Here is a 27922-nt window from a genome sequence, read left to right on the forward strand (position 1 = left end):
GAAATCTAGTATACTTGGACCTAATTAATTAATACGTAAATGCCACGATAAATACGACAACGTACTAGTACGACTTTGCAGCTACGTTTATCTTGTGTTTCCGGATTCGTTTCGAGTTTTAGCGATACGATTGTGACGGTCGAGCTACGTAACACGGTAAATGAAGTTTCAAGCTGCGATCCATAATACGTTCACGTACACGTGTACGTATAATATGTTTAGATACGCGTTAAAGTCCATTATTTGAAAATATCTTTCCCGCGCTTATCAGATTCGTACGTACACAAACTTTTTAACTTTATCTTCCGATACTTCTTTCTCTGCTGATCATCGTTGCTCGTTCGTTTTGTATTTCCCTATCTGCTTCTCTTCCTTCGTTTCTCGGCTGTACGCTACGTATCTACGCCATCTACTCCTCTGTGCAGAAAAATGGATTATTCGACGCGTACAGTAAATGAAATCAAACCGACTGTGGCGTTGAAGATACGGATCGAATGGCGAATCTCGGAAATCCGCGAGCCAAGGCAGGTACGCGGCTGAAGGCCCAGGCAGATCGAGACGAAGGATTCGATAGGCGGATCGACGCGCACCGGTACGGCGCGCGGTTCGCCAAGCGTGTCGGAAACGGAGCGGAGCGACGGACTTCCGGTTTCAGCGGAACTGCGTCACGAAGCAAAAGTCGGTGTGCGCGAACGCGCGTCCACGTTGGGGGGATCGGCGACGCGAGCGAAACAGAGACGCGACGAAGATAGAGGACGAAAGCGAACGGAAAGGGCCGCGGGCTGAAGGGAAGAAAAGAGAGCGAGAAGGAAAGAAAGGTGTCGACACCGGCAGGAGGACCGCGGATTCGCAGTTGCTGACCTGGGTTAACGGCCTACCAGGAAATACAATGCAACGTTGTTTCGTTGGCTGGCGTTCCGCCACTGCGACTTTGCTCGCGCCTTCTCCCCTACGCGTCTTCGTCCGTAAACCGAGCACAGCGGCTAGTCGTCGACGCCAACCTCTTGTTTAGTCTTCTGCGCGATCCGCGACTACTGCCTGCCACTAAGCTGGCTATCCATCGACTCTTATCCTTAGAGCGCTAAGCTTCTTCCATCGAGGCGCCACTTTCCTCGCCGACAAAGTACGATATTGCCTCGTTAATGCCTGCTTCATAGACTCGCGTATAACTGCAGCAACTCAGTACGGCAGATATCGATAATCTTTTATACAACGCGTATATGGCTATCTTGCGTCGTTTAACAATTAGTTAAAAACACAACGGTAAATTTTTCTTTACGATACGCGCTATCGATCCGTTAAAGACAACGGTAATAACTGTGAACAATTTGCGGTGAGGCAACATTTCAGTCTATCGAACTTTATTTTCTAACGTTCTGGCTATGACAGGCGATAGTTGCAAGGATTCGTCTCATCTTCCATAACTTTGCCCAATTTTATGAAATTTTGGAAGCGACGTACAACATCGTGGCGAACCATTGCTTCGTCCTTAATGGGCTAACGACACGAACGATATTGTACCTTTGTTGCCCATCGTTTCGCGTAACTATACTTTTAGTCTCGATTTAGGAAATTTCCGTAGCCCCGACAACGGATCTATTTTCTTGGAAATCTCGAAAGTTTTACAAGGATGCGAAGCACACGCGAAATAAGCGTTTCCAAGGTCACGGTAACCTCGAGAACGCGGCTACTGTGGATCCTCTTGTCTCGACTGAAAATCACGGCGGATGCTCTCGATGGTAACACGACTAGCCGCGCCGGTCGCGTGCGTTAACGCGTTCTCCTTGGAAAATATGGAAGCCGTACATTTCCGGCCAACCCTGGTAAATTCCCATCGTTGCTGTAGCGAGATACACACGGCGACGGGTTCACGATTCGCCGGCCACGACGGCGAAATCACCGGCGCGCTCCCGCGAATATTTCTTGTTTGTCCCGGCTCGAGGGAGGAAATGAGCGCGACGACCTTCGTTGCTTCGTCCCCTCGCCAATTTCTGACCGCTCCGAATCCAGCTAACCCTCTGTCCAACGATGTTTCGTTGCGCGAGAAAGTCTGCCTCGTATACGCCCCAAAAGGATCAGGTCGTTTTCACAAAGATAAAGTAAATAGAAAAAATGAAGCGAGAAATTAGTAGGAAATTATGAAAAGTCTGTAAGGATTTGGAATTGTGAAAATGTAGGGACGACGTAACGCGCGCGATTTGCCAACATTTATCCGAAATCGTTGGGTCCTACCAATACAGAATTAAAGAATCGATCGTTTGCCCGAATAATCTGCTCCGATTATACGCCCCTGGGTATATACTCCAGCTCGTAAATACGAGGACACCTGATGGTCTCGTACAAAACGCGATAATTAATCTCGATTATCGAGCTACGATTAATCGATAAGAATTACGCGTTCCGGTGCGAAACGACGATTCGGAATATACGACAAGAAACGTTGAAAAGAATGTTCGCATCGGAACACCAGGCACGTAAAGATAAAAGAGTTTGGACGATAAAAGTACAACTCATCTACACACGCGTTTACACCATGCTTTATCCTTATCTTCGAAGGACGAAGAACGGTGCACGAATAATTCGCGAACGAAATTTCGAAACAATTGGAAACATCTAGCGCAGTTGACTGTATCGGCGAGTCCGGCGCTGTGTGAATAGAGCTTGTCCCTGGCCCATATAACGTAGGTAAGCTCCATCCGTAATTGCGTAACTGCAGCCGATGGTAAAACGCAACTGTCGGCTAGGTTAGATCGTAGGCGCGTAGAGCGAGGAAAACGGAACGACCGAACCACGCCGAAGAGAAAAGGAAAGCCAACACGAGTATCGCGAGTGGGAAATTCTCGTTCCACTCTATCGACCGTCTCGGCCCTTTCACGAAACCAATTATCCGTGCTCGTTGCACCTTTCGTCGTGTTCTACTCGCCGCTTTTTCGCCTACTATCGAGATCGTAAACAACAACGGATAAAAACCCGACTCGGTTACAGTGCCGATGATTTCCGCGCGCTTTTCTCTCGCTCGTCCAAACTCGAATCGAACGAGCGAGGTGTTTTCCTCGTTGAAACGCGGCTTTATAAGCGTCAGTATTATGTATTTATATCAGAATACAGAAGCTTGTTCCTGTTTTTCTATTAGCGATTTTCGAACGTTGCGTCAATATCGAACATAGGTACGTACGTTCATAAGCACAGTTGCTTCTATTAATATTCGGATATCGCGAGCCTTCCGGAGATACTCTACGTTTAAATACGTTTTATCCGCTTCTTTTGTTTTTTGTCTCTCCACAGTGTGTAAAAGAACACGCAGGACCCGCTTCGAGAGTCGAATCGTAAATTTAATAATAAGTTTCTGAGATACAACGAATCGATCGTGTACGCGACACTTATCGAAAACGTCGAGATACCAAGGTTCGGAATGGAACAGGCTTCCCAGCAAATTCGGGAATTTCATCGTCTTGGGCATCTACCGCGATTGGACAACGCAAAATCAAAACTGGAAAACTGGTGTTCAGTTACACCCTGTATATTCGTTTACGGCGGTATCGTTGAATTAATCGTTCGTCCACGTATTAAAACACTTATCGCGGTCTTTACTCGATACAACGGCGTTAATTACTTGATATATGGAATGTTTAGTACGACAAGTGACAAACACTGGATAACGGTGAAATTTAAAATCATTAACTAGCGTTAAATTTACGTGAAATATACGCACGCGCGATGTACGCGTTTCGTCGTTACAATGCTAATGAAATTTCAAAATGTTCCGTATAATACACATAATGTATTCGCAAGAGGTTTCTACAAGTGTTTCAATACTTTCGCGAGCTACCGTGTACGTCCAGTTGCGTGCATTTGACACACACACACACACACAGGCATACAAAATACCATTCGCGTTGGACGGTGCGTGTAGCGAAAACGCGCGCGTCTATCTAAAACGCTCGTGTCTAACGCTCATAGGAAATTGCACCTTTATGGAAGGCTGGCGTTCGAGAGGCACGAGTCCAAGGTGAACGACGTCGCGTTAATTTCGCGGCGTGCATCGGCTAGCTTCGTTCGAGAGATCCTGCACCCGATAAATTATGCAACGCGCGTCCGTTACTTCGAAAGCCGGCAAAGAGATGCGAAGGGTCACGCGATAACGCACCGCGTCTAACGTTCTGCTGTCTCATACGCCGCGTCGCGTTGCGCTGCATCGCGCTGTCGCAATATCTGCGCGTTGGATACGGAACCGTTCTACGAATTACACGCAGTTCGGTCGAGTAACGCGTACCTGCAAGTAGCGATTGCTTACGAAAAAATAAGGAGAAAGTTAATCTGAATACGAGTAAGCGATCAGCAGGCGGCTATTCGACGCGCGAAAATAAGTAAGAAACGCGGAATAGAATTTAGAGTCCGTGTACACCGTGCACTCTACGTATAATTTATCTGTATTTTCGTTCTCTTCTTTAAAAATGGAACGCGAAACTGGCAGATTAGCCGCGAGGAGTTCGAAGGCACCGGTCTATCTGCATAAAAGTGGAAGCACGAAGCGGAGACAGAAATAAAGTAAAGGTTGAAAGAGGTAAAATTAGCGTTATCGGGTCGGCAACCGTGCTCGAGTCGGCGCGTTATCACGAATGTGAAATTAACGTCGGGTCGATCGTTTGCTCGCTGACTAATAGGGTCGTAATATTCGCATTTCGAGCTTCTACTTTTCTTAATAGAAAAAGACAAAAGTTGCAACTTTCGATCGTTCGGACAGCCGCTTTAAAATTCCGCGAGTATACGCGTCGCGTCACGAGCAACGGTCGACCACGCAGACGGAACATGGTCGGCGCTGGTTCGTTCGTTACACGGATCGACCTTCCTTTTCGCGCGTCCACGTACATTTCCGGCACGATAAATAACACACGCCGCTCGCGGCTGTCGACACAGCATATACGGATGTATGCACGCGCAAGAAATGCCCGTCGAAAGTTCCCCGTGGTCGATTAGGCGTTAGACCGCTTCTTGTCCCACGAGTCGAGTCATTAGTGACAAGCTCGTTTCGCTTTTGCTCGTCGGCGATCAAGTTCGCGAGAATGTTAATCAACGAACACCTATCTCATCGGGCGAGTTGTCGCGAGCACGTCGCGAACGGGTCCGGATAGGTTTTTAGTTGATTAGCAGCGAGTAGCGAAGGGACTCTGCTCCACCGGACGAAATTTTAACGTCCAGCGCCCGGCAAGTTACGAAATTACTCGTCGTTCGACCGGATCTCTCGAGTTGCGACTTACGAACTCCGCGCATCGACGACTCATTTTCATAATCGAGCGTTATCTTTATCCGCAAGATACGTCATTGCAATCGGTCTACGTAACGACACTTTTTACACAGCTACTCGTTCTCACGACGACTATAGCTCGTTCGTTTTCCCTGGTTCGGTTTCCCTTCGATCGGCACACCTCTCGCCTCGCCTCCAGTGGTCGAGTAGGATCGATCGCGCGTGCGATCTCTGTCGAGCCGCGACGAAAAAACCGAGATATTTCGCACGCATAACTGCGATGGCATGCCCGAGCTTATCGATTATCCGCCAGCCTGTTAGGTACGTGCCCGCGCGTGGAACCGCTGTCACAGGTTCGCTGCAACTAGGCGTGCCTATGCACGCGCCTCCGTGCGCACCTACCTGTACACTCGCTGCTCCTGCATATTCATTGCCTCTCAAACTCGATCCACCGTATCACCGCTAGCAGCGAGTTTGCTGGGTGCTACGAAGACGGATCGTTCGTCTCCGTGACTTTTCTCCTGGTCTTTGGCAGGTACCGTTTATAGAGATTGATAAAAGGAAAGAGAGATTAGTTGGATTAACCTAACCCCTATGCCGGCTACCCATTTCAGCTCTTTATCAAGTGATTTTTTACGTTCGTAGAAGATACGTCACGGAGTTCCCATACGTTGGGATATTTCTTCGATTCCTAAATTCATTTCTGTGAGAAACGTTTGAAACATTGGAATTCTAAGCGTATAACGGCCACTAAACGTACTTGTCTTTCATAGCCGCATATACCGTTATTCCCCGATATGAAGCATTTTTTTATCAGCTTCTGTACGTTTCATTTTCGTAGTACCAAACGTTCGTAGTTACGCGAAAGCAACATCGAAAGGTACGAAATTGGATATACCTGGATCTGATTCGTCTTTAAATAGATAAATGCTACGCCGAATACAACGGTGTGCAAATATCTTTCGTAGCCACTGTACGTATTTACATTTATCAAAACGTATCAAACTATCGCTGTGTATTCGGTGTACGGAAATAATACAGGCTACTTGGGTTACGAAACGATCGCGAGGAAGGGTTAAAGACGCTGTTTTCTGGGAGCACCGTGTATATCTCGTGGCATCGAAGCCCATCGACAGTACCTGTTTAGCGAGGGAACGCGCTTACGCGAGTACGCCACGGTCTAGCGTGGTGAAACGATGCAAGGAGTGCTTCGCGTGCGTTGCTCCGAAAGGTCACGATTCCACGCGTCTCCATATGTTTCTCGCGGAAACCAACTATCCCCGCAACGATGAACAACGATACGCTTGAACCGTGTGACACGCCAGACTATCTATAGAAACTATGAGAAAGTCCCTTCAAAAATTTGACCGCCTTCTCGCGTTAGGCCGCACCTTTGTTACATTTTCGCTCACAGATTATCACGGTTCGATCGGAAACACAGAAGACATCCTGTGTGACGCGTACAACAGGCAAAGAGAGGAAGGACAGAGAGTCGTGGAACGGGCCGATGAGAGACGGAGAGGAAAGCCGGTGGAGAAGTCAAAGTTTCGCGAGTGAATCTGCGGGTCGAGCTCGCCCGATGGAAGGCAGAGAGCGGCGGGGGAGGACGAGGAAGGTCCAGGCTCTCCGGATGGAGATTTAGCCCTCTCTAAGTAGAAGTCTGGAGTCCAGCACGCGGCTACGGCAAGAAGGTCAACGCACCTCAGCCAAGGACACATTCTAGACCCACACAGAGGGCTTCCTTGTGTGAGCGCGGAGTGGCACGGCCAGCCGAGAACAGGCAGACGGGCCGAGCAGTCGGTACCGACACGTTTACACACACCATTTACACAGACGACGATTTTCACAGACGATTCACACAGATACAGCCACGCACACCGCACGCTCTCCTCGCGATCTATGCAACGCGCACGTGCAACCCCGTCTCTACACGCGAGATGCACAGTGCACACGCAGACGCGGAAACACCGTCGCCTCTGCCTCGAGCGAATCGTCGTTGGACTTCCTGCGACGGACATCCTGCTATCGCTCCGCAAAACGACGATTACTTCTTACGCGTATCGATGTTAAATTGTGTACGATCGTCGGACGTTTCGTTTCCACGAGAAGTTTGAAAATCGGCGACGAAATTTGGCCAAGTTAGCTGCTTTTGCGAAACGTATATACCAGAACGTATCAAGGTCGATCGATATTTGTATTCAATCGAACGTTGGTATCGAGAAGAGATTTGCAAACAGCGATTCGAAAGCTAGATATTCTGTCGCGTACGCATCTATTTTCAGAGAGTACACTGTACACGTTGCTTTGGAATCGCCATACCAAGATTCGGTGTCGCCTACACACGCGTAAGATCCAGTTATAGAAATATGAAATTTTTATATCAACGTCTCGATTCGTTTGAGCGATACGACTCGAAAAAAATCACCGTTCGCGATAAAAAACAGCCGGTCAGTAAAATATTAAATTCATGCAATTCGTGCTTCATCCACGGTATTGGATCTACGAATGACACGACGTACGGCTAAGAGGTTCGTCCATTTTCCAGAGAACCGTTCGGAAAGGATTATCGCGCATTTTCTACCTTTCCGTGCCGCGAGAATCCGAACGAGCCGTATTTCTGTCCCGCTGCTGATATGAATAATGGATCGCGCAGTTCCGCCGAAACGAACGCGTTGAGAAAACCTTTCGGCGACAGAGTGAAAAACAGAAGGATTACGAAGCCGTGAAACGCGACGAGAAGGCTGACGCGAGACGAAAAATAAAAATTGTAGGGAAACTTGGAGGATCTGCAACGCATTTCGGTCAAAGTTAGATCAACGATGTAGCACGGTTTTGCGGTTTCCGTCGATCGTTTTAATTCTAATACCCGCGGATATTTGGTGGAAAGGAAACGTCACGTTGAACGTAAGGAACACGTTGCATGTTCTAATCTTACGCGATATTACGCATTTGTAGGAAATTCGAAAGTGCAAAATCGCACAGAATGCGCGTAATACGAAAAAATACACGAAATATCCAAAGGATAGCGCTTTTTATGACACTCGATAGACGAAAGAAGTTCCTATCCAGATTTTATCTATATTTTCAAAAGTATGAATTTGCGGGAAAGTCGGTAATCCACTCGTGGAGCAGTGTAGATCGAAAACTACTCTACGAGGTTTGAGGTTCCCGTTCGATTCTCGAGGGAGAATCGTGAGATGTAGAAACAGCCAACAAAGATGCGCAGTCCAGATCTAGAAGGAACATCGTGTGCTCCATCGTGGGCTCCTTCGCGGCCGGTCATGCAACTAGGAACAGGTTTCTGCCACTTTCCCAAACACCACTGAATTTTGTTTTAGACATACATAGCCTACTACAGAAGCAACGCGGTTCCAATTATACAAGCTTTTCTAGGTTAGATCTTTAACGCTTTGACACGATTTAACGTTGCACGTACGTAACTCGAATTAAACGTCCGAAGTTATCGAGAACCCGATCGTTGGCGAGACTCGCAGCAGAGAAAAGAGCAAATAGGCAAGAGCCACGTTGCGTTACGTGCAATTGGTAATTAGCTACGATCCATCGGCAAGCACAACGTTATGCGTATCGCGTACGCGGTGTTACATCGTGAATTAACAGCGTTGGTTTGCCGTGTCAAAGGTCACTCGCTTGTCCCTGAAAATGAAACACCGTAACCGAACAAAATTCGATCGCGTGTTATCTGTCGTCCACCAGCCACCTCGACCACGTTCTCTGAAATATAATTTTATCGTCTCGCGAAGAAGAAACTCTCCAAAATGTATTAAGCAACGTGCAACGAGGACGCTCCACCTCTTCGGAACGTCACGAGAAACGAGGAAGGACTCTATAAATTTTATCGAGCGACACGAACGATCGCGTTACTTTTTTTCCAACGCACCACGAGGCAAGGGAGATACGGCGAATCGCATCGCCTTCTCGTCGATTCCGGTCCTCGCTGAATCTTCTCGCATTCAACGTTTGCTTCGCTGATTCCGGCGAGGTCGTGGCGAGATCTGGAACGAGGCGCAGCGGATACGCGTTGCTGCGTGGCGAATCCCGGCGGTAACGAGCGCCGGTTGTTGGTTCGAACGGTCGGAACGGGAATGGGTGGTGACGGAAGCGGTGCGCGCGTCTGCGCCCCCGGGGACGCGATTCGTGCGCCGAGAGTACGCCGTTCAACCCCGATTCGAGGTGGCGTCGATGCGACCGTTCTCTCTCCCTTTCCATTTCCATTTCCGGCGACTCGCGTGCGAGGGTTCCTTAACCCGCGCGTGCCTGCGTATGCGTGGCCAGCTGACCCCGACATGACCCGCGGTGACGTTAACCGAGGTTAAGAGCCGCGGAGAACGCCGATAGCGCGCTAGGGAAACGGTCATGGACTTCCTGGGAATCCACGCACTTGCCATATCCATGTTTACTCGAATCTTGTTGCAGAAGATTCAAAGTTACATAGTCGAGTTAAAAGCAAATCGAAGAAGGAGAACGTTTTCCGCTGGGTTTCCGTTGTACCGGGTCGGAATTCGTCGACGCCAGTTCTATTAACAAAAATTTCACGCTATCGAAACGAAACTGGTAATCTGATAAAACGGAGCATCGTATCGAGCGTCCTGCGCGAAGGTAATCGAGTGTCAAATTACATCACAGAAAACTCGTTACGTCTCGTAAAAGAGGATAAGTAAAAAATACGAACAGCTGGCAAGTGGCATTGATCAACTCCATAAATTGAAACTGGAAAACATCGATGTGGCAACTCCATCGATGCTACGAGCACGGTTTTCGTAACGTGCCTTGGAAACCTTAGAATTTACCGTCGTTTATGTCATCTTTCCGAGACGAAGCAACGGGACGATGAAACGACTAACAGATAAAATCGATCGATCCGACTTCCGAGAGGCTGGCGCGTTTCTACAAACTTTTCCGCTTTCTTTCAGCCACGCGTGTAAGTCGATTCCTCCCGTGTCAAAGCAATTAAACCCTGTAGAAATAGATCTTTCGATCGCTGGCAGATAGACGAATGTTCGGTGTGCCGTGGCTGAAAGCCCCGGAACGGCGGAACGATCCTTGAATTCGCACGCGGACGATCGTCCGACTCCTTGGTAGTCTATCCCATTCTAGAGAAGAGAGCGTGCTTGGAGGTGGGGTGCCTGGTTCACGATGCACGCGCGGCCAGAACGAAGGCTGGTGCAGTGAAAGATAAGGAGAGAGCCGAGAAGGAAAGAGGTGTATAGAGGAGGAGGACGCGAGAACGGGACGGATAGACGAGCAGTCAGGTCCATATCCTGGGTTCGAAGCCCGCTGCCGCGGACTCGCTGCGCTCGAGCTCTCCTCGTATCCGCTCTCTCTCCTTCTGTCCCGCGGCTAACTCGCTCGGATCGTTCCTCCCGGTCGTCGTCTTCTTCTCTTCGTCGCTGCTCTGCCGGGGTAATTGCACCCTACCAAGGCCGACAGCTGATGCAGCCACCAGCAACACACGGAACGCCGCGGTGCACAGCTGTGTGGACGAGCGAGAGCGCGTTTCCTTCGCTGAGTGTGCTGGTGCGCACACGCGTACGCGTTTACGAGGCCCTCCGTGTGGTGTACACGGGGCCAGCAGCCTCCTGCCGTCTCAGCGCTTTCTATCTCTTTCTCGCTATCGACGAGTCTAAGCTCAGGTAGAAGCTGAATTCACCGACGCGGCGTATACACGACCAGCCGGAAGAAGCGAAACAAGGAGGGGAAGTTACCCACGACGCTGTAAACATCGGGGCCCGCCATCTTTAAACACCCTGATACATCCGTCATGAGGATCTCGTGGTGTTTTCGCCCTCGCTTTCCTTTTCTTTCCTTCCTTTTCCTTTCTCAAACTTTCTACGGTGTTGCCCCGATACAACCGCGTTTCGTAACTGAACCGAACTCGATGCGTTTTTATATCTTTACGAAGAGGATGGTAGGAACGGAATCGCAATTTTAATTTAGCACGCAGAGGACATGCGCGTGAGAAAGTTTGGTTTTTCTAGTCCGCAAGAGAGCAGCGTGGAAACGCGAAAGTTTGATCATCGCGATGGAATGAAATGCTACTCTTACGAAACGACTACGAAGCAACGGAACGAGTATGTGAAAAATTTGCGTCCACTCGAATCAACGAAGTTAGAGGCGAGTAACTGTACGTTCTACCTTCTGCTGTCTGTTTTGCGACAAGTTCGCGTAAAACTCGGCAAGTTCTGTCGCTCGGCGCACAGCAGATTCGAGACGGCAAATCGCCTTTCGAGAACGAGGCGAGCCTCCCGATTACGAGGAATTTTATGCAAGCAGATAAGATCGCGCTGTTGGCTGGGATCCCGCCAGGAACGAGCGCGTTCCGTCTTGGAATATTCCCGATGATTCGCTGATAATCCCGTCGCGGGATGCGCCTGTTTCATACGGTGCAAATTGCTTCGGGAAACGACCAGCCCGCTGCGTTTCACGTCGCGTCTCACGGAAAACTTGCCAGCTAGAAATTACGCGCCGTAATTCTCGCCTCTTTTCTCAGTCGTTAAGATAAATGCGGGAATGTCGTTAATGGGCAAAAGATTGTAACAGATAACGAGAAACGGCGATCGCCGGCGACGCGATGATCTTAAGATCGAACGGCGCTACATCTTCAAACACCTTGAAGATTCCAAGCTACAGAAATCCGAATCGCGTTCTCTCCGTTGGTCTCTTTAATCGTTTAGAGAAAATAACGGTTCTTTCGTAATGGCAACACACGCGTCAACGAAGAGAATAAACGTAACGCGCAGAGCCGAAACAATTACAAATTGCAGAAGCCTCGTTCGGATCGGTGAAGCTGCATCGATTTAACGCCGCAACTACCAAACCAGTCGAACTTAACCGGTCGAAATTAACGTTTAATTTTATAGTAACTTGCGATTCTCTACGAATAACGTAATTAAATAGAAATTACAGATGTCGATTGTTCTGTCGTTGAGTAATCGGAATTCGAGTCTACGTTCGTACAAGCGGCGGCAAATGCTATATTTTCCAGTACGCCTTCGAATTTCAAACTACAATTTGTTTGTCAAAAAGCTGAAAATCTTCCACCGCTTTTCGTTTCAAACGACACGCAACACACAGCGAACAGTCGTCGAAGAAACTCACGGACGAGTTCTCGAACGATCCGTCCTCCATCGATCGATCGATCGATCATCTTGTATACCCCGACCATATGGCAGGATCTGACGTAAAAAATGAGCAAGAAGGAAAGCGAACGTTTCCTTTCCTCCTGTTTCCACGTCCGTGGTGTTAACAAGCACGCGTCCCGCTATTGAGCGCGCCTCCGGCCTCGCAGATGCTCGTCGCGAGCTCTGGAAACAGCTGTCCGTTCGAGACGCGCCGAAACCGCTCCTTCGGGACAAATGTCTCTTTACGTCGTATCTGGTTGCCTGGTTGGAACAGGAAACCGACGTGACACGAATAATTGCGGCGTCCACCGCGGACAAGCGTGAAATCGAATCGATAGGTACGCCAGAGCTCGGCACGAATCGTTTCGACAAAAGGGCGTGGAAATGGAGAACGGACCGACGTCCGGCCGATCCTTTATAAAGAAACGAACGGCATTATTCTCCGCAACTTTCAATCGCGCGACGACCGCAAAACGCAGCGGAAAAATGATCGAGGTTCTGTTTCTCTTTCTCTCTTTCTCTTTTTCTCTCTTTCTGCTGGACGATGGACTAAACGACGATGTTCCGGGAAATCGAAGAAGGGAATCGAAAAATAGCGACGCGGGTCACCGCAACGGGGGAACGCGGCTTTATTACGGAGTTTGATCAAAAACAGTAGGGCCGAGTCATCGTCAGTTTTTAACCGTCATCCGCAAAAATCAACCTTCGCGGCCGCGCCAATATTTTTCCATCAAAACTGATCGAAATCAACTCGCCCCCCTCCCCCCGTTTACTCTTCCCTATGTATTTGCAATGACCCGCGAGATCGTTGGAACAGCTACAGCGACCCTCGCGAAGATACCGCTCGGAAACCACACCGATCGACTGACTCCATTTTTTACGCGGCTGTCAATTTCACGAACACGAAATTAACGTTCGACATATGTCACATCTCGAAAGACGAATCTTACTTTCGCAAATCGATTTAGCACGAAGAGACGGGCAGGACGAATCTTTAAGAAACCGTCCTCGTAATTGACATTTCTCTCGGCATTCCAATTCGCAGAGTTAATCGTCGTAGTTTCCAGATGGCTGGCGTACGTACGTCGATTCGAAGCGATTCGAAGCGTTTCAGGTGCCATCGCTGATCGCAAGTATCGCAGGTGTTGCCGCGCGAGACAACGTTATCGTACGAGCGGGTGGCTCGACCAGGAGCGCGTGAAAACGACAAACGACGGAGGAGGACCGGGTCAGGTTTTTCGGCCCGTGAAATCCCCCGGTGAACGCCGCGAGCATTCCTCGAATCTTTTCGTGGCCCTTCGTTCCATTCAAGCGGCCATTGTGCCACGGTCCGATGATTCTCGACGGTTTCTATCTCCCTCGCTTCTTTCCCCCTCTTTCCCTCGCCGCTCTCTCATCGCCAGGTTCCTCCCTTTATCATTTCCCTCGCTTGTGGCAGCCAACGGCCCCGTTCCAACGGCTTCCACGTAGTAAATACGTGGGTGGATGAATGCGGCTCGACATCCAGCCGTGGCTAATTCTTCTCGTGAGTTTTTCACCGCGGCGTTCCATTCTTCGAAATGGAACACCCGGAGCGTTTAGCCAGATGAGAACACGATATCCTTCAGCGAGGGATCGAGAACGCTTTTCGACCTGTCTCGTCGCTGCGACCTGTTTAAGTCGCCACGCGACGAATCGATCCTCGGCTCTGCTCCGAAGCTCCGTGTGATCGACGGCCACTTCCTCCTTTCGATTCGTGCAACCGCGAGCTCGCGTGCGTTCTAACCGACAGATCGGTAGCGGAACACGTGCGAGCGCAGCAGAAGTCCATTTGTCTGAACTCCACTTACTGGAACGAAATTTTAGTCAATGGTCTATTAACCGAACTTTTGCTATTACGTAAGCGAAAAACACGTAATAGATAGCGAGGAAAATTTCTCGATTACACGTGCCTAGACGAATTCGGATAAACTTTCGTTCAGAGTTCCACTGTAGCGGAATACGCGGCATGTTCACGCCGTCAGTTTGCAGCTTTTTTCTCGTATAAATGGTAGACTTTCAAGAGAAACGAGAGAGAAACTTTTACACTGCCTTGTATACAAGGTATCCTGCGAAAATTATAGCTCCGAAACGGTGAAAGATGGAAAAGAAATTCACTGGACAACGTGTGAATTCATCTCGAATGACACACGATCTGGTGTATACGTTCGCTTCGTCCCCTCTATTTTTCCGAATGGAGCTAGAAAACTTTTTCACGCGCCAATCGATGCGCCACCACGATGCAACGTACATATCACGTATAATAGCTCGCTTAGTATAGATCGATGCAACAGTAGCGTAAATTACCATTCGAATCTGAAAATGCTTAGTTTCAGAGATACTTCGATCTCAATTTCACGAAACTGAGTGGACCAATTATAGGAAAACAAAGATGAAAGTATCGCGTTGTCTCCTCTTGTCTGTCATAGCCGTATCGACGGACGATTCGTACATCGGTGGATAAGGAACAAAGGGACAAAGGTTGAAAGGAGACGTGCGATGGAAGATCGAAAGGGAACGGGACGAAACAATAATACGCGTGGATGAGACGACAGCCACGCGACCTACATTCCTCCGACAGGTGGACTCGTGTGTTTGAAAAAGAAGCGAGTCTTGTCGAGGAACTCTCGATCAGCCCTTGTCTACGTGCGCGTCTCTCACGAGCGTGGGTCTTTATTTTTCGAAGCGATAGAAGCTCGAGAGTAGGGGAAACGTGATTGTCAAGTTTCGATGCTGGTCGCTTTTGTTCGAAGGAACAGGAAGCTTGTCGGTAGTCGATTACGAAAGATACGAAGATCGCAGGGAACAACGCGACAAGTACATTTTCCCTGGTTCCCCGAATTTCGGCTCGCTTTACGACTAACGAGCAACGTTTTAATATGAAACTAAAGCTAAAAATAGTAAGATGCTATCGTCATTTCATAAATACCAACGACACGATCCTTTCTTACGGTTGTGTCAGCCAGTACAATCTAAATAATATGCCCATTTTCCTGGGAAACTACGTAGCCAAGCGTAATTCCTGCCCATCGCCAACCGATTTCTCCATGGTCGCGCGTCAGCAGATAAAAGTGTCACGTTGTTCGCTGGATGGTCACGGATCGATTAGATTAAGCTAATCTCGCGGTCGATATCGTTTCCTTTACCGGAAATCCGAGATTTCGGAAAACGATACGCACGCTCTGTCTTCGTTCATTGACGACAGGGAAAAAGCCTGGTTTTTATCTTGGTCGAGTTATCTGTTCCACGTTGTTATTACGAAATTTTCGAATCGCCGCGTTCAGCAGCGGCTTCGTTGGTGTTAATTAATTGGTAGTGGAACACGTAGCTAATCAATGATCTCTTTTGCTCGCTGAAATCGCTCCAACGGTTTCCTCTTTTCCACGGACGTAATTAACCGTGGTTCGTCGGTTCCCTTTGCTCGCATCGCGAACCACCGAGAAATCGGGCCAACAATGATCGATCAGCTAACGTGTTTAACTACCAACAAACTCGAGCGCCGTTATCGGTTTTTCCCATGTATCTGTGGCTGCGCGTCTTGCGCTTAATTTATTTTCCATTTGGTCATCGTCGACTGGTCGTCGATATTGGTAGCGATTAATATTAATCGTAAAATGTCATCGTCGATACTAGCTCGATACTCGGCAAGATGGCCCTGATCAACGAAATGGCGCTTACTTGCCGCAACATCTGAACCAGCACGCGACGATACTTGGTGAAAATTGAAGGGTGGTCTTGTAAATTAACCCCACGACCTCGATAATTTTTAATAGCGATCGTCTTATGCCTGGCGCGCACTGTCACGCGGCGCAAACCTCTATCATTATCGTGATTTATAGACATAATCTGGTTACGACCTCGTGCGATATACCCAGTGCTCGCGTGTCCAGCTCACGGCCAGATGCAGCCGCGTAGTTCAAGGTGTGGATAACCGTGCGCTCCAAACGCTCTGGTCTCGATTCAAATCAAGACGAGTTTCGTTCGCGTAAACCGGTTGCGTTTCGTCTCTGCATCGTAATTAATGTACCGTGCCAAGTATACCTCGTCGAATAAATCAGCGTTATCGATGCGCGTGGCAGCCGCCCTATCAATGGCGTGTTCGTCAAATCGCCAATCGTTCGACGTATCACAGCGTGTGACGATAGAAGGCGCGCGACCACGAAGACCAGAGGCGAACGAGATTATCCGCACGAAGCTTCCTTTTGCTTCTCTTTCGATTCATGGAGTTAGCGGATCAGGAATTCATGGAATCCGCGGTATCTCGTTTCGATGACGAGGAAGATCGAGATCGACGAAGTTTCAGGTTTTTCGTGACGCGCCAAAGTTTACTATCAAACCCTTGTTCCGCTCGTTTATCCCGTTGAATCTTTTTTAATCCTTTTATCGATTAAAGTCTTTGCCAACGTATCGCAAAATTCCTCTCACGTCGAGTCGCGCGAATTACGAGAAAAACAATTACGCAAGATTTTTTTAAATCAAAAAGCAAGTTTTGACTAGACCAATTATACGAATAGAAATTTAAAAAACGATTATACGGAATACAAAGATCTTGCGACTACTTGTTTATTAATAACGTTAATAACGAGACAATTTTTACATATCGTAATCGTGTTTGCGTCCTCGTCGCAAATTGGTCCATTTGCGTGTAATAAAAATGGCGATGATTTCGAGGAAGCGGAAGGAACGTTTGTGGCATGCAACGAAATTAGTAGACTTTCTGTTACTAATTCGGTTGAAAATTGTACGTTATTTGGATATCCGAGGCCCGAGTTTCGACGGTTTGAATACACAGTAATTCGACGTAATTGACGTCAATTGGCTCCTAATTGACGTAAAAGTAAATGACGATCGTTTGTTCTTTTATGTAATGTGCCATTATATGAAGTACAAATAAGATAGAAAGAACGAGCGACAATGTCAAGTATTTAATGAAAGAGCGCTATTCGTCTGACAGTCCGTCTTTATGTACCGTATCTTGTCAACGTTTCGACCATCGTGTCCACGTCAAATTCCGTTCGATTGCGATATTCGACGATCTTTACGCGCGGTCGCGCTTCTCCAGAAATTGCGAACCGTATCTCACGAAAACACTCGATGTTCGAGAACGAAATTTTTCAAGGTGAACAATCTACGCGAACGGAAAGTTGATCGGAACCGAAACAATCGATCGTTACGTTCTACAAAATGTTCCGCGGATTTGTACTCTGACGTATGCAAGAAAACTCTTCAAATCGTTACAGCAGAAACAATTATTTTCATTTTTCAACGTAAACACGCACACATAGGAATAACAGAAACCAGAAGAACGCGATAGGAAGAGAAATTATGGCCTTTGGAAATAAATCAGAATAAAATTACCGCAGAACATTCCGCTTGTCTACACAGCAGTTAAAAATAGCAATTTTCTACATTTCCTTTCTGAAATGTACATATACACGAACACGCGAAATTATTATATGTTATATATGCGTAATATGCCGAGTGTTACGTAGAAGCGTGAAAAAAATGGAAATCAGAAATCGATTCGCGGTATAAACTTTTTGTACAGTTCCCTTCTGCCCGGTTAACTCGGTTGATTTATGCCAAGAGGTTTAGGGAAGTTTTGCGAGGAGAACCGCGTGTAACCGAGTTTCGCATAACTTTCGCCAAACACCAGAAACATGCAGCAATCGTCTTCGTCTCGATTAACTCACTTGGACCTCCGTTTCATGGCGTCTTCTTCGACCAGCCCGCTATTGATCACGCGTTAAAATTCACCGATCGGGGACGATCATCGATAGATGATCGATGACGAAAGAGGAGCAAAGACGACGGGCGTCTGTTCGTTCAACCGACTGCGAGAAAACTGGCCCCACGTGGAGGACGTGTCGAGCTAGCACGAAATACGGCCAGTTTTATTTTCGTACACGCCTCTTGGGACTCGGCATACCCCATGGACGGGCCATGCGACGAGTGCCGATTTACGATCTCATCGACCAACGTCTCAGCCACCCCACAAAGCTTATTAACCCTTTCTTCCACGCCAAGTCCCGTATCTCGTACAGATGGTGTTTTCACGCGTTGCTAACACGATTAGTATCGGTAAAATTTGGAATCGAACTTGTATAATACAGGCTGGGTCGATAAGAAATATTTTACGTATTAACTAAAGTAAATCGTCGTTTGATTTTGTCATCTGAAACGAATTATGTCACGTTCCAAGCTACTCGTCGGATGCACGAGACCTTAATTCCTAATATCTCACATTTTCCCAGATATCGAAGTATAATTAACCGTTGAAACATCTTCCGTGTCTCGTTATCTTACCGAGTCAAAGTTGAAGCTTCTTGTCTCGTTAGAATATTAAAAAAAAACTTGAAAAAGCCTCGCGTAACGTACTCGTAAAAAAGACTCTGTGGCAAGCGCTCGAACACTTTCACGATGCTGCTCGTATATCACGGTAATCGTTCGAAGAAACGATAGCTGCGAAAGTGAAAAAAAGTTGGCGAGATGCGCAACGATATGATTTGTTCAGAAGAGTGGAGATCGTGGAATGTAATTATCGCGTTGATAAACGGATACGATAAAAAGCATCCGACAAGCTCGTTCGTAGCGCGAGACAGGGAAAGAAGGGAAAAAGGGGGGGAGGAGCAATCGATAAAAAGCACGTCCGTGACCATGATTACTTACGTAAAGGTAACTGGTTGACATCGATCACGTAGTTACATACCTGCAACGGAAATCAAAATGAAAGAGTATTATTAAAAGATCGTCGAGCCGAGGCGAGGTATAATATGTAACATTAACATGTAACGTGTCGCTTGAAATTATCTTCAAATAATCGTAAAACGGTGCGGAAAAATTTCCCGTCTCTCGAGGCGATAGCGTCTAATGAGACGAATAGAACACGAGCTGTGGAAAGAACGTGTTTTAGATACAAGGAACAGGAATTTACTGCACGTAGAGAAGTTCGTGTCAAAAATGTGGAACGAGATTTAGCAATATGAAGCCTCGTTTTCAAGGAAACACGCGTCCTTCGATACACGCGTGCTCGAGGAAACGTCAAACTCGATCTACGGTACGATCGTTCCGTGTGAAATAATAACGGTAATAAATTTGAGTAAAACGTTTAAAGTATCTCGTTGGGGAAAATCGAATTGGAAAATTCGCAGTGCGTACGCGTATCCAATTAATCGCGTACAGACTCGATTTTCTCGAAGAGACGAGTTCGAACGAACAAAAATTATATTCCAAGAAACTTCTCCTCTAATTAATGCGTTCTTTCCGTAACGTGATTCATTAAGAAGAATTATCGTTTTCCTGGACTAATTAGAAAAATTATAAGCAGTCGTTACTTGCAGCAAGCAACATGTAACGCACCTACGGCTATTACGTTGAAGGCTCTCGTTAACAAACGATCGACGAAGATCGATCGAGATCGAAGAACTTGAAAGACTCGCAGATTAGTCTCGCTTGGCGTGAAAAAATATCAAACGCGCCAAGGACACGCGAATCCTTGACGAGAGAAGCCTCGACACAGGCTGAATCGCTCACCGTGGAATTTTCTAGCAAAGGAAACCGTATTCGCGTAGCCTTGTCATCGAGTCGCGATGCGACGCGTCGATAGCGTTCCCTTGCGCTAACCCTCGACGTTCTAGCGCCAGAACAATACCGTGACCCTGTCGTCCACCGACTAACACGCGTTGCATTTTTCGCGTGTGTCGGGGACGCGTGAAATTCCGATGAGTTCCCTCGTTTTAACGAGTATGGAAATTATTTGCTTATTTCTTAATTAACGAGCATGAACCCTTTCATGCCATACGTAATGACTGCATCGTGCATTTTTATGCATATTCACGCTTTTATTATTACACCCAAGGAAATGGAACCTAAGCAACCCTTTCCTTTATCCTCTAAACGTTATAACTTTATTTCCAGCGATTCGCGTATTCTTTCATGCTGTGTATTTTTGCACGTTTAAATTTCCTGGAAATGTATCAACATCCGCGGTCTAATAATCCTACAAGCACCGGTAAAAGGGAGAAATAAAAAGGTAAAACGTAGCAGGTAATCGTTAGCGGTTATAAACGAACGTCTCGTTTAACTCGGTACTTTATACGACAAAGAAAATATTTTCCATTGTACAAGAGTAAGAGAGCTGATCTTCGAAGCTCGTCATTTCTATTAAATATCGAAGCTCTGTTTAAAAGGAGCTCTGTAAAGAGTGTTCTATGGCTTTCGAACAGGAGCTATATATATACGTTATTTCACGTTTGCCAATAAGACCACCGCGACTGAAATTCACCTGTCTTCGTTATCGATTAATTCTCTAATTATATTACGTTAAAATAGGCCAACCCGCGAATAAAATCGCGATAGTTTCATCGCATCGAACGATCAAACTTCCAAAGAATTTTCAAAAAAAAAAAAAAAGAAGAAAAAGAAAGGAACAGGACAAGTAGGAAAATTTCTAACGAAAGCGGATCGATCGTTGAAGCATTTTCACCCATTAGGCACGCGCGCATCAATGCCACAGATATCTCTCCCCACTGTGGTTCGGCGGAAGGAAGAACCGAGGGACGAGAGTGGTACGCTCGTTTATGCTGATTTCAAGTAGGCTGCGCGTTTCGCAAGCCTAATTCCACCAAGTGCCAGGAAGCGCGAGCGTTTGTCGCTTCCTAGGTACCACCCGCGCGAGATCTCGCGCAATTTTCCAATTTCCTCGAGCCCTACCTTCGTAGCCGAAACCTACGCTTCCATCGCGTTCTCTTTCGTCCGCTGACGAAATTCGCCAGTGCACGCTCGTCAGCCGACCTCATCTGCTTCACCGATGGAAGAGTCGCAGCAGATCGTTCGTCGTATACGCAATTCCCTTAAACGAACGACACGGTTTCGATGTGATCCGCGCGAAACGAAAGCCGGTCCTTTTGCAACGTTTTCCCTTGGGAGTGGTTCGAGGTAAAACGAAAGTTCCGCTCCGGCGAAGTTCGTTTCCGGCTGTCGTCGTACGAATCGTCGAAACTTTCGCGGGCCTAATTTCGCTAAGTGCCAGAAGTGGCTGTATTCTGTCGCTGCTTCCTACGTTTACATTTCCACGGCTGACAGCGTCTCTAAATCTCGACGAGCGAGCTGCAATTTTCAACGTGGCGCCGTTAGACTTATCGCTGGATTTCTCCGTTGAATTTTTAGCCGCGTTTTCAATAACGTTCGTCCGCGTTTCGATGCTTATCGTCGCGCTGTATACGATACACCGCATAATGGTACACCGGCGATATAAAATAATTAGACTGTGAGAAGAGAGACGCTAATTACGAATTTCGCGATAACGATCAGACTCTGAGAATCACAGGGATCCTATCGCGATGAAACGAGACGAGCCGCTTCCTCGACGCGCAATTGATAAATCGTATCCTTTCGCTGGATGGCGTCGTCCACGAGTAACCTTCTAGAGGGATGACAAGGGGCTAGGGTAGCACACCCCTGTCACGAAGACGCGGACGTCCATTAAAAAGCAGAACGTAGTCGAAATGACGTCTTACTGCAACAGGTGCGCTGCTCTAGCTGCTGCAGAAGGTTACAGCTTGATTAATGTCGCGTTTATTCGATCCAACAGGATTTGTCGATCGAGCAAAGCGCGAGAGTCGAACGTTAGGGTTGGTGCAGGCGAACCATCGTTTCTCGCGCATTTTCGCAAGAAGCACGCGGTGCTACCAAATATCGTCGGATCGTTGCAATTGCGTACGTTCGTATCACGCGGTCGATCGATCAGGCTGTGGTTCTACGTGCAAAACTAAGTCGAAAACGTTGAGTAACTTTTCTTTTCTGAGAGCTTCGCTCTCGAGGAGGTACGAATATCGTAAGGAAATTTCATATGTTACGATAAACCACTTTTGCAACTCGAAATTCCGAGTGTTACTATGCGTACGTACAAGCACGACTTTGAGCTTGACCGCGTCGATCGGTGTCACTGATCGATGCTTTAATTCCTAACTTCGCTGTTCGAACGTATATCGAAGCTTACACCTGTTCAAGAAAAGAACCTGTTAGAAAACCTGGTTTAGAAGTATCGTTCGAACGACTGGTTCGATGGAGGCGCGTAAACGCGGTATCAAACAAGTTGAAAGGACATGTAATCGTTCGATCAGAAATAGCCGTTTCTTCTATTTCTGATCGAACGACCTAGTCGATTCGACTACAGTCGCCTTATGTAAACGTGGCTTGAACGGATCCCAGCATCAGCGTCAAACGGAGAACGCTCTCCTCTCTCGCCATTTACGTTAGCCTGGCGATCTTGCGTTCCGTGTTATTAATTCTCGATGTCAGCGGTGTGCGAGAAAACCGAGTGGCGAGTTACTCGATACGCGGCCTCGGCATTTCGCGAGGCTCGTGGTGTCGATCCACCGTTGCGACGAACGTGCGGATCGACTTCGACGCGCGTGTCTCTTTTTTTAATATATCTACACAGTGACTCGCAAAAATATTCCAACACTTACCGTAAGAAACTTTCAAGAACGTATTACGTGTTTTAAAATACAAAATAAAATATCTTGAAACTTTATTAATTTTCTACTTTTTCCAGTTTTCACGCCACTATAATAACTGTTCTAGGACATCCAAGAATCGATAAGTATCGGGGCACTGACGCGTTTGCGGACGTTGCCTAAACATCTTACGAATCTAGTTGCCTTCGTGAATTTGTTATCGTTGCCCTGCGATTTCGATGTTGCTTTTGGACGGTATAAGCGACATTTGTTAACGAATAATATCGATAAAGTTGTTCCAAGGACGAGTCAGCGAAAGCATAGCGCATAGTCTAAAATCATCTGAACGCTTGCATCCCCCTCTGCTCTCGTCTTTATCAATCTCGTTTATCAAAAGTATGGAAATACCAGACTCTGAGATGAAAAAACGGTCGACGAAATCATCTGAAATCTTTTGTTTCGTCATCTCGATACCTTCATATGTCTATACGTACGTTTTGATTTATCTACGTCTGTATTATTTCTTGATAAAATATTGCCGAAAAATAACATCAAGATCGTAGAACGGCGCGATGGATTCATAAAAGAAACTGAGGTAAGACATTTACGAACGAGGATCGCAAGTAAAATGCCATTAGAAGACCTCGATCGCTCGGTGAATTAAGATTTAGTCGCTCGCTAGATTTTAGTGGAAAACGAAGAAAAGCGACGAACGGTAGAGCGAAAGTTTCTGACGGAAAAATAGGACGCGTTCGTCCTTCTCGTTGTCTAGCTCGTTATCAGCTAGCGAACGAGCTGTCAATACCGTGCGCTGCTATCTCTACGCGCTACTCCTTTCTCTCTCTTTCTCTCTCTCTGTCTCTTACTTGAACGTTCTTCCTCGCTTTCCATCACTGGCTGCCTTTGTGCAACGACTCGCGTTTACTCTAGCCTTGTGCCTAATGACGCCTCGGCAGAGGGAGAACGTTTCTTCTCACAGTCTCGTGGCGTACACTGAATCACGTCATGACGTGTTACCTGCACCCGCTTCGTCGTAGCACACGTGGCTCGCGCGAACCACGTGTACGCGGATATCACCATCCGCTGCACGTTTTCACTTATGCTGAACGTGCAACGATAGATACGCCTATCGCTACTCGTGAACAACCATGCGACAGGCGATAGAAGACGAATGATCTTTTAAAACAATCGATTCTCCACGGTGTCATACGTACATTCCCGTTCATAAGGCACCGGATACTTGGTCGTTTCGAGCAAAAATGATCGTCGGAATGTACATGCCTTGCGACAGTTCGTATATGAATCATGTCGCTCTAACGGTGCGCGTAATAAATCAAATTAAAAAGATAAAAGATTGATAGGAAAGATTCCAACGTTTAATGCGAGCAGCGATATTAGAATATCAAATACGAGTAGCAGTATATCTACAAAAAAAATGCAAAAACGTATTGATAGGTAATTTACATTTATAATCGGGTAAAAAAAGTAACGAATGCCGCTCCTAATTATCAATACGTTGTATCGTTACTAAAAAAAAAACCGTTACTACACATCCATCAATTATACGATTGTTTATGAAAGGTAATATATATATATATATATATATGTATGGTTTACATGGAAACCGACAACTTTGCACAATATCGACTGCGCTGAATCGTGTTTCCACGATTGCACAGACTGGAAAGTATCTAAAAAGGCCGAGAAGCTATCGAAAGGAAAAAAGAAGACAAGAGAGAAACGGGTCAGTAACGTGTTACCACGCGACGCGAAGCGTGAATTAAACCTCTGCACTCGTCCAAGGCCATTTTTACATAATAGTTCGCGGCATCGCTGCGAAACGTCACGAACGTCAGTGGCAAAAAGTGCAAACGCGTTTGCATAACCGGCGGCCTTCGCGGAGGCATTGTTTCGCGAACGGGCACGAACGAGCAAAAAAATCTCGTATAAATAAGGAAATCCTCGGACTCGATTCCGTAACGATCGAACTCGAGCCAATTAACGAAACCATCGAGACAACGTGCATTCCGACAACGTAACATACCGAAGCGACGAATCCAAACGATCATATAGACAGATTTTACGTTGGCTTTTCGATCGAGGTATCTGGAACGTTCTCAAGGCGGCCGATGATCGGCATTGTTGGCAGCTTGAAAATTATGGTCACGGTTCCTTGGTTCCGCGTCGAGAGAGTGCTCGATGACGAGCGTCGAGAAGGTCGACTCGGCGAAACCATTATTTCATACACGCATTCGTCATCCACGTGATGAAATAACCACTTAAATCGCATCGATTCCCAAACGTCGCGAACTTGCAATCGCGAAATTTCTCTTTCGAAGTAAATCGAATACGAGATTACACGCAATTACACGTTGCATCTCGCGAGCATAAAATCGAGTAGAAATTTGTAATTTTTACGTATAGTGGTTAATACGAGGAGGAACGAAGTATGCCAAAAGAAACAGCGTTGTTTACGTTGACTTGAAAAGTCCGATCTATTTTTCTTCCATAAATGTAAGATCGACATAGTAGAATATTTTATTACGCGTAAATTGAACTCGAGATAACATAAAATACACGAATGGAACGAAAATGAGATAAAGTTTATCTATTCTATTCTCTATACTTATAATCGGACTGTGTGTCGAGTTTCTATTTTATACTCGATAACTCGCAAATGTATAAAGAGCTGAAAGCTTCGACGCGCTACATCTTGAGATACTCTTTTATTTTTTAAGCGATCTCTTTAAAATTTCCTTTCATATATGGCGAATAGGTTCGCGGGTTATTTGTCTGTCGTAAAAGAGCGTGGCAGTCGGAGAAAGGTTGCGAGACCCTGACCTAAACGGTGTATTCGCGTCGACAAACTTTCCAGCTCTTGGAAAAAAAGGAAGACGAAGGCAATGGCGACCGAAACAAAAGGGAGGAGAAAGCTTTCGCGTGAAATTAAGGCAAAAGGGATTGGTAAATTATTCAGAGACACCCTCTAGTCTGCAGCGAATGGAAGGTGAGAGAAACGACGCGTAAAACCACCCTCGAAGTCTTAAGCCTCCTTTCCTTTTTCCCTTCCTTCCTTCCTTCCTTCCTTCCTTCCTTCCGTCCTTCCTCGCTTCCTTCCTGTTTCGTCATCCGCGTTTCTTCACCACGGTAGGCTGTTTTTTCTTCGCGTGTCTCTCAGAAATCGAGTATAAATATGTAAATACAGGAGCGCAAAACGCTTGTTAGCGGAACGGGTCCACCAACGTTGCTCCTCGTGCAACGCGAGATAATAAATTATGATAATTTTTGGATATTAATTCGCGCAGGATACGGTCGAAACGAAAAGAAGAAAAGAGTGCCGGAACAAAGATGGTCGTGATAAGAGGTTCGGTTAATTTAGCCGCCTTTGTCATGCAGATTCATCGGAAGAATGGCCAACAGTAGGAAACTGATCGTGCGAGAACTACGCCAGGAGACCAGCTTCCACTTCCGCTATCCTCGATCAACCTTGCAGTGCTACAAATATTCGCATAGGATTTTCAAGGTAAAGAAATATCCAACTTTCGGACGCAGAACCGGCCGATCGATATTTCAACTGCTCGGAAGTCATCGATCAATTACAGAGTAACGAAAGAGGCGCTAAATATCGCAATCTTTTACGCATCTCTTTGAAATTTACATCTATTTATTTATGTTTAATTTATGTTTAATTTATGAAATAACTAATTTTCTTTTTCCAGACGTTCGATTCTAATCGCTAGGATTTGTATGGATTTAGAATGAAGCTCAAGGTGTAAAATTAAAAAAAAAAAAAAATGACACATACGTAGAAGATCAAAATAGCCAAAGTGGTGTACGTAATGCAATTCTTGCTGCGTGATATAACGGCGTAAGCCGGGAGCCATCCTAAGCGGAAAGGCGAGGACTACGATACAACAAACGAAACGAAATACAATTTTTTCGAGGATGAAAGAAAAATTTCTACGTAGACTCCGTCTCTTCGGTTCTGTCTATCAAAATACGCAATTGCAAATCCGCAGTCTAGTAATCGCCTAGCCATTCGAACAATAAAATTCCGTCTATCTTCTGCATCATCTATACGTTAAAGAAGGAGCCACCGCGTCGATCTCTTTCCTTCGATCGATGATCTATCGACGCTTCGAACGACTACGAAAAGCAGGCAACAAAGCGGTACGTGAGCGGACGCGCAAAACCGGGAGATCGCGAGTCCTCGAAGAATTCGAGGAAAAGGAGTTCCGCTCGCGGAGAAACGGTAAGAAAAGGAGCCAGACGAATGCAGAGGAGTACGTATCCGCGACGACGTCGCGGCGATCATTCGCAATGAGTGTAGTCGGCACCGCAGCCTTTGTTTTCCCTGATGACTATGTATACTGTATACGATTGGCTAACAGTAAAACGACGAGTGACTACGATGGCGGAGACTCGTCTTCCGATCGGAAATGCCTAAAACGACTAACGTCGCGAATCGAAATGACGATAACGGTAAATCCCACGGTGACCAACCTGTTCTAGCCTGTACGTTTTTCACGGAAAAACGAGTATCTTTCGGTCTGGCGATACGCTCGCGAATCGATGGGAACCAGCGGTTATAAATAGACGATCACGACGAGTGAATCGCGATGAACGATGACTCGCCAACATATTGCCAATTTGCCGGTGACCGTCGATGCTCCCTCGCTCGTTCGTCGATTTTAAGCGAATCGATTTCTGCCAAAATTCCACGTTCTGCTATTCGCTCCATATCCGACTGTCAAGGTTATGAACGAAAGCTTCCTAGAATCTAAAATATCGGTTTTTATTTTTTTTTTATTTTTTTTTTAAAGAAAATATACACTAAGCCGGCAATGTAGTTTTTCGTTAACGCGATCGGCATTACGGGTGTTTCAGTTTTCATTTCTTTGCGCTTTATAAAGAAAATACGAAAAAGTTCCGGGGTACTTGTTACAAGTCTAATCTACCATACGAGTGATACTTTGGCCGAACGTTTAAACTTTCTTGCGATACAAATGAGAACTTGACTCGATGTTACGAAAAATTGGCAATTTGTTTGAAAGTACGCA

General features: G+C 46.5%; 1 protein-coding gene and 1 long non-coding RNA gene across 2 annotated transcripts in view; both read right to left on the reverse strand.

Annotated features, from left to right (window-relative positions):
* LOC117212200 (dentin sialophosphoprotein) overlaps positions 1–27922 on the reverse strand; it is a 149410-nt gene that overhangs the window by 57508 nt on the left and 63980 nt on the right. The window lies entirely within an intron of this gene.
* The window catches only part of LOC117212201, a 36774-nt gene that overhangs the window by 7897 nt on the left and 955 nt on the right, over positions 1–27922 (reverse strand). The window contains exon 2 of the long non-coding RNA XR_004488418.1: positions 19072–19111. This is a non-coding gene — a long non-coding RNA (uncharacterized LOC117212201). The remainder of the gene's footprint in view (positions 1–19071; positions 19112–27922) is intronic.

Source organism: Bombus bifarius, unplaced genomic scaffold (genome assembly GCF_011952205.1).
Source record: "Bombus bifarius isolate JDL3187 unplaced genomic scaffold, Bbif_JDL3187 scf7180000008286, whole genome shotgun sequence".
Lineage (NCBI taxonomy): Eukaryota > Metazoa > Arthropoda > Insecta > Hymenoptera > Apidae > Bombus > Bombus bifarius.